The sequence below is a fragment of the Solanum dulcamara genome, chromosome 4 (genome assembly GCF_947179165.1).
Source record: "Solanum dulcamara chromosome 4, daSolDulc1.2, whole genome shotgun sequence".
NCBI lineage: Eukaryota > Viridiplantae > Streptophyta > Magnoliopsida > Solanales > Solanaceae > Solanum > Solanum dulcamara.
This window is the reverse complement of record NC_077240.1, coordinates 55,242,679-55,251,054: the sequence shown is the minus strand read 5'-3', so window position 1 is coordinate 55,251,054 and position 8,376 is coordinate 55,242,679.

Below are 8,376 nucleotides of genomic sequence, written 5' to 3'. Positions count from 1 at the left end.
TGCGATAGATATATAACCAAGGACAAAGGAATAAAAAGTCTTTTGTGGTAGAAAATGAAAAGGACACAAAGTGAATCGAGGATAGGGAAGCGTATATGTCAAATTCCTTTAAAGCTATGCCAGGTAATAATAGACAAGAGTCAAAGCGGCTCCAAGGGTCACTATATGAACGAACTTTAGCGCTAATCAATAGCCCACCCTAATGAATGGGTGCGTACAGAAAGGGGGGGAATACAATAGGGGAAGTTAAACCAAAATGACCAAAAAGGGACATGGTCATAGCGGAACTAAAGGTCTACGCCGATACTGGTCGCAAGATAACAAAGGAAGGACAGGGCAAAACATAAAGACTCGCGAGACAACACTAAGGTAAATCTTGGGCTAAATTGAGTGCCCGCACATCGTAGAAAGGATTACAGTGAAAGGATATACGAAGACTTCCCAAGAAGGTCACCCATCCCAATATTACTCTCGCCCCAGCATGCTTAACTTCAAAATTCTGATGGAACTTAATGCGTTAGTGCTGGTGTGATTGGACAAGATGGAGGAATTTGAACTAGTGATGGAGAAACGATATGAGATTATGTACCCAGAGTATTATAAGATACGTTAAGGCAATTGTAACAAGGGTTTAAGCAAAACAAGAAGGATTAGCTAATTGCTAATTGACGATGCACTTGAATGCCACAGTTCTTCAACATAGAACCAGTTAACGAGTGGAAAACCACAGAATAACTATATAAGCCAGTTAAAGTTCTAAAGAAAGTCAAGAAAAACTAAACGAAGCTAAGGATTCCCAAATTATCAACGTCACCACGCACCTATTCTAAACCCTTCAAGAGTAGGGTGCTATACGGGTTATTGCGAGAAAGCTAACGAATCAGCCCATTTGCTTTCAAGCAAGACCACCTATGCAACTTGAATGAGGTGAAGTTATACAACAAGGAAGTAGTAAGATTCCATGAAGTTCCCCAGCTATTATCTCAGATAGAGGAACTTCAAATATGGTTAACGTTTGGACCTCAGTCCAAGAAGAGGTTGGGAGCACAGACAGACCTTCATACCGCATTTACCTCGGGCTTCTGAATAGACTGAGCATACTATCAACTGCTAGAAAATATATTGCGAGCTTATGAGGTAGGTTTGCCTACGAGAAGGGCTACCATTTCAGTGTCCAAATAACCCCCTACAAGATGTTGTAAGGAAGCGCCTATAGGTCCTCCTAATGGGGAAAAGACTAAGCTGGTAGGCCAAACAGGATTAAGCAAACTATTGACTAAAAGCCCAGAGTCGGCAGGAATGATATACAGATAATCGACGTCGACATGCAGAGTTCAAATTGATGATTGGATGTTCATAATGGGGTCACCTAGAAAAGGAACTTGACCTAGAATATGTTAGACTGTATCAGGTTGTGCGTAAGGTGGGCAACGCGGCTGGTAAGTTGAGCTTACCACTTGATTTAGAGACCATACGCCCAGCCTATCAGATATAAATATTTCGCGAATGTACTAGCGATCCACCCATAGTATGTCTTATAAATGAAGTCCATGAGATGAAAGAGTTATCCTATGAGGAGAAACTTATTGCCATCTTCGATTGGCAAATTAGAAGGTTGCGAACTGAAGACGTGCCTTCCGTCAAGGTACTGTGGCAAAATCAAAACCAGAAAAGGGGATGACCTAAGAAATTAGAAAGAGGACATAAAACACCAGGTAAACAGGTAACCCCAACTCCTGAAACTCGTATACTAAGTACTTCGATGGAAATATGTGTAAGGAAATAAAAATGAATCCCCCGATGGTCTGTATAAGTTCTAAGGGAAGTTTTGTTTAACATTCGGGGACGAATATTCTAAAGGGGGGAAGGATGTTACACCTCACCCTTTTAAACTCAGAATGTCTCATAAGTTCCTTGGACATTACCATATGAACCGGATATGCTACGACACTATCAAATGACTCCAACGAAGGGAGGATGTGATACTCCGTGGTAGAGAAGGTTGGAAGGGGAATCATAAGAATCCGGAAGGAATAGGAGGCCAAATAACGAGTCGTAGGACTCGACTTATCTACGTAAGCTACTAATTTAGAAATCTTACATACGTGAGTTACTTGATTACATACCAAGCTTACGTAGCAAGGGTTTCATAGGCTCTTAAAGTGAGACGAGATTACGAACGAGATAACGAACCCACGAGGAAGAGAAAAAAAAAATCGCGGGGCAGCCAATGGGAGGGTGACACGTGGCAGCACCTGAGCAGGCAGGTGACCCACCTGCTTGGGGTCAAGTAGGTGACCCACCTGCTTGGGGGAGGTGGACCCCACTGCCACGTGGAAGCACTCCATTGGCCGCATGTTGAGGTGGCCCAATAAGGGGCTGACACGTGTCACCCTTAGGGGATGACACGTGTCACCTCATATATATATGTATATATGATTCTTAAGCTGTTCATTATCCAAAAACAGCAGCCAACATAGAAAAAAAACGTGAAAAAGGGAAATAGAGAGGCAGCCATCGTTGTTGAAGATTCAAGGTGAGTTTTTCAACTTTCTTCCATGAATTAATTATATACGGTGTACCTTAAATACGTGGAGGTGTATATATGTATATTACGATGCCTACGGAACCATATTTTCAGTTTACACTTGGAAAGAAATAAGAGAAAGTTGAAGGAGAAAATGTTAAGAACTAATTAACCAACCCGTTTTTGGAAGGGACTGTTGTTAGTAATATTGGTATAACTTCTTGTGTACAGTTTCGTTTCGAATGATTTAATATGTTTTGGAAAGGTATTTTATAGGCCGATAACTTTCGTTCAGACTCTAAAATCCAGTTTTTCCTTTATATTCTTGAAAAAGGGTGATGAAGTGTAGAGGAGGTACTGCCCATATTTGGTTTTGGAAATCCTACACGGACAGCTGTGAGTATTTTGGTCATATCTTTTTCTATAAAATTGATGTAGGGATGATTCAAAATTTTTTGCGACCCTAAGACACATTTCTATAACTTTCATGAAGGACTTAAATCCTGTTTCCCTCCATTACCCCTTCGAAACGAAGCGACAAGGTAAAAACGTAAGCTGTCCAGATTTCACATTTTGGATAGTTTTGGCGAATTTGACAAGTTTAACGTACGGTAAGGCCTTTCCTTTTAAATTGGAGTTTATGGCATTGTTATATGGTGTATTACACCCCTTGTATGCTGCTGGAAGTTTAAGAATGTCATAGAAATGCTCGACGTTCGAAATAAATTAAATTGGAGTCTCTAGAAGTGAATTGTCATCGAAATAAAGTGTCGTTCTTGTGAGTTGCTGCTGCAGGGGCGTGGCTTGTTGTTGCAGGACCTGAATATGTCCTAATGTGGGTTAGGGTGCTTCTGGTCAAATCCACATGACCCCTCATTACGTATAACTAAAGGCATCACAAAATAAAGGCTAGACGCCCTATTTTGATATCGTATTTTTGAATAAGTCGTTTGGAGTTTATATTGTATATTGTTGGTATGAATTGTTGCAGGTTGTTGTTGTTGGTTGCCTGTAGGTCTTAGGGACCTAATTGGAAATTTGGATAGGGCACATTACAGAGGAGGTGCTGCCCAATTTTTGTCGACGCCTTAGCGAATAACAAAACTAGTCGGGGGAACGACTAAGGAAATAGATTCCATTGATACTAAGGTGTAACCTAAGATGCTGGAAAGTTAAGAGGGGTTGATATTTATATTAATTTCATGTTGAATAGGTTCAAAGGACGGCGAGGCAAGAAGGATAAGGAATAATTCAAACAAGGTATGTAAAGCTTTCTCGTGGCATGTTTTGGTATAAGCTCGTACAACTATCTTTCTTTCCTTTTGGCAAGTTTTAGCCTTAAGTGAATTATGTGTGGAATGTGGGGATAATTTCATTCCCAAAACTCCAAGTACGCCTCATAACCCCTATCCACTGCTTAGTTTTGGAATTTCTGTAAGGATTGAGTATTGCCTAGTAAGGCTTCTACGTGTTAAACAGTAGTGTGTGAAAAGCTATCTCTCATTTTCCTTGACACGTATTTGGTACAAAAATGAGATTATGATGCCATAATAATTCACCGATCCCCATGATGGGCCGGGTACGAAATATGTGTATGCAGATCCCCTGAAGGAAAGTGCAGACTACATAAAGCTTATTCTCTTTCTTCTTTTGGGCATGCCTTTGTCTTAGTTGTAAGTTGAATATGATCTGAGCTCTAGGGTAACTCTATTCTCAAACATCTCTTACTTACTTCTGAATATTGAACTCCTACAGTAGCCGAACTATTTCCCTGGAAACTGTTATATGCTAAAGAGATAACAAATATACAGGCTCCAAGTCTTACAGACTATTTGTTAACAAATGTTTCTGGTTCCATAAGCGATTTGGCTTTACTTTAGTACATGTTTAGGAGCCCCGAGATTATAATTGATATTGCCCATAATGGCATTTAGAAGTCACTCGAGATGACTACACTACTACTCGAGTCCTCCGACAAAATTTTAATCTTCTTATACGGTCAAGTCTCTAATAATGATTTAAATTGCATATAGTTACTCACTACTCTACTCGTGTATATTGTAAGACTTCTTTACCTGAGTCCCGGGCCAGGATATGTTCTCGTGCACAATTCACTGCATTATTCCCTGAGTCCCTCAATAGAAGGCCAGGATACGTGTATAGATATATGATGATATGTTGTAATAAGGTGGTGATGGCGCCGGGCCTATGATGGTCCTACAGATGTGATTCACCGGACCCCTGAAAGGGCCAGCTATATTGTATAAATTGAGCATGCATGCTTTTGTGATTCACAGAGTACAGGTACATGTCTCCGATTTGATAATTTGTTCCCCTGCTTCTCTATTTCGATTATACCCCCAGTGTATTATGTTACATTTTACATACTCAGTACATATGTCGTACTGACCCCCCTTTTTCGGGGGGCTGCGTTCATGCCCGCAGGTACAGATACAGATTTTGGGAGTCCGTCAGCTTAGGATTCCATGCAGCTCAGCTGGAAGAGGCTCCATTGTATCGGGGCCTAGTTTTTGATACTATCCATGGATGTATAGAAATTGTTTTATCCATTCAGGGGTACGGCGGGGGCCCTGTCCCACCATATGTTGTCATGTATATGTTTAGAGGTCTGCAGACATGTATATGTGGGTTGTATATGTCAGTTTGGTTCAGCTGGGTCTATATGATATATTGTACATGTTGTTATGTTATGGCAGCCTTGTCGGCTTGCGTGCCCTTTCATGTTGTGATACAAACAAAAAGGGCTACAGGTATATGTAAATGTTATCGCCTAGTGAGGCTCTGTTATATGATATATTGTTTTATTTACAGTTCAATGTGACCACAGCTGATAGATATGTGTACGGGGGGTCCAGGTCGGACCCCAGTCGCGACCTACGGGGTTTGGTCGTGACACGAAGGACTTAATGAACACTCTTGAGTCCTAGCTTTTCTCCCCTCCGAAACGTTTTGTGTACTACTCGGAGTATATGAATCACCGGAATAGTATTTCTTCACTACTAAGAACTAAACTATATTTGAGAATGAGTAAAGAAGTGTATAGAGAGAAGAGTTGCTAGAGAAAGCTTGATGAATAAAATGAGTAAATAAGGTAGGTATTTATAGGTATGGAGGAGGGACCTAACAATAAATAAAATAATTATAAGGAAAAAATATAAAAAATTAATGGAAAATTGTGATGTCATGGGTGATGTTAAATGGAAGACAATTGATGTCATGAGTGATGTCAAATGTATCTAGATCTTTCCATGGTAGGTGAGATGAGCTCTTTTTAACAGAATACTCTTTTTCGGAGCTGTGTTTAAATAAGATAAATTTTTTATTAAGATTTGATGTCTTCATAAGAATTGTAGATATGGAAGTCTAGTTTCATATCATTAAAGAATCAACCAATTTGGATAATCCTACAGTGAGATATGATTTTTCTTCTATAAACACTCCATTCCGTCACAGCATCCTGTCTTACTACAATTAATTTATTTGACCTACTTAACCTCCGAAACTTAAAATATAGTGATCTTGTAGGTAATGATCTTGTGGTTACTCAGAAATTTGAATCACACAATTTGGACAATCCTATGAAAAGTTATGCCCAAAATACAGAGGTTGTATCATTTTTAGGCGAGAATTGAAACATCGTATACAACGTTTTTAGGGGATGTTACAACCACGGACCGTGGTGAGCACAACGGGCCGTGAAGCCCTTCGTGGTGAGCCCTCCCCAAGACCCTCATGATTTTTCCCAAGGTAGGGTCCACAGATCGTAGAACCCTCTACGGACCATAGTGTGTCCTCGTGGTGGAAATCCTGCAAGTCCACTTGCATGACCTGCACCATGTCCACCTTTCACGACCTGTAATGCCCTCGACGGATCGTGAAGGGGCTCCGTGGTGAAACTTAGAGTCTACCCTGTAGGCCTTTTTTCAAAATATTTCCAAGTCCCTTACCAAGGGACCCCATCACGGGCCGTGGCAAGAACCACAGACCGTGAAGGTCCCCCGTGAAGTCCTTTCCGGCCATATTTTTAAAAGGGCATTTTAGTCTTTTCCTGCATTTTAATTCTAAAATTGTATCATTTTGGAGGTTGAATCCTTCTGTGTAAAGACCCTAAAACCTCTAAAAACCCTTATTCTCTATACTTAGACTCAATACACTAAATTTACCCTCATCTCAAACTCTCCCAAGAACTTTAAGGCAAAGCTAGGGTTTTCACCTCAAGGCATTTCAAGTCTCATTTCTTCTTCAAGTTTCCATAGGAATTTTGTGTCCCAAGGTATGTGAGTTTTCATCCAAGAGTTCTTCCACTCATGGATCCCAAATAATTTCCAACTTGATATTTCAATTTCCAAATGATGAACTCTCATGGGCTTTTACATGGTGACTCTAAATGCATAGATTATGATGTATTTTAAGTTTATTTACCTATGTTGATGTATATTGACTCTCCATTGCATAAAATGAATAATTTGTTAAAGTGCCTATATGAAGGCTTGAAAGTAGTTTTGAAGTGTGTATGGTGTGTTGTTTAAGATGTGTATTTTGATGCATTTTCATCACTATTATGCATGCAAGAATCCTTTAAATGCATTTGAAGGTTTTATGAAATGAACTCACCTAGTTTCCTTATGTTAAAGTAAAGTTGAAATAAAAGCATTGAGTCCAATTGAAAGTTATAAAGCAAATGTTTTATGTTAAGGGAGCCATATGAAATGATTAAATGATGATGAAAGGGCTTCTTAGCCAAATCAAGGTTTCAATGTGAAAGGACAATTCTCGCATTGAATCAAATAAAATATTTTAATGAGTTATTCTATTGAATGATGATGTTATTGTTAAAGTTATATAAATGCTTATGTTATTATGATGTTTAAATGTTATTCTGTGGGATTGACCTAACACCGAATGTAGCATGTAGATGGGGAATAGACCTAAGGGGTCCTTAAGTAAAGTCTCATGAGCATTAACTATGCGCCAACATAGGGGCCCTTGTCAGCTATTCTAGACTAGTGGATCCACGATTAGCCATTAAAGTTAAAGTTAATGAAATGATTAAAGATGACGGAGTTCTACCTGGCAAGTAGTCTCCCCTGCCAACATAGGGAGTTATGTTGGATTCCATATAATAGCTCGCATGGTCTTAAATGTCGGTTATGATCACTCTCCCACACATGAATGTTTTAAGTTCCATTTGATGTTCCTTATGCATACATTCATTATTGCATATTGCTTAAATATATGACTTGATGTTCTTCATTATAGCATGCTCTTATACTTAGTTTATTCAAAGTATTAACACATAATTTTGCCTACATGATATCACCATGTAAGAATCGGCATTGCTCCACACTCTCCTCCCCGTGGCTAAGTTGATCGTTGAAGGTTACCACTTTTGGGGAGTTCCCATGTTCCGGGAACAACACTTCTAATCTATCTAGCTTATGTTATGTGTAGACATTTGAGTTACATTTTGGTATTTTGACCTAATATTGAGGGTGAGCTAGGGACATGCCTTAGCCCCCGCCAAGTCTTAATGTAGAATGTATTATAGAATGTATTATTGGAAATAGTAAAGGATGATATGTTGAGTTTGACTCTTATTGAATGTGAAACCCCTTAGTCCCGATTACCCCTTATGTTTCTGATTGTTGTTTTTTATCATTACCAATGAAATGCTCAATGAATGCTAAGAGGCTTGGATGAGGTATCTACGAGTGCTTCATTCGCCGTGTCGCGTCTAGGCCCTCCGCTTTGATCGTGACAAAGCCACCGTTGGTTTCCTTCATGGATTAGCTAGTGGATCCACATATAGCATACGTACATGACCCGCC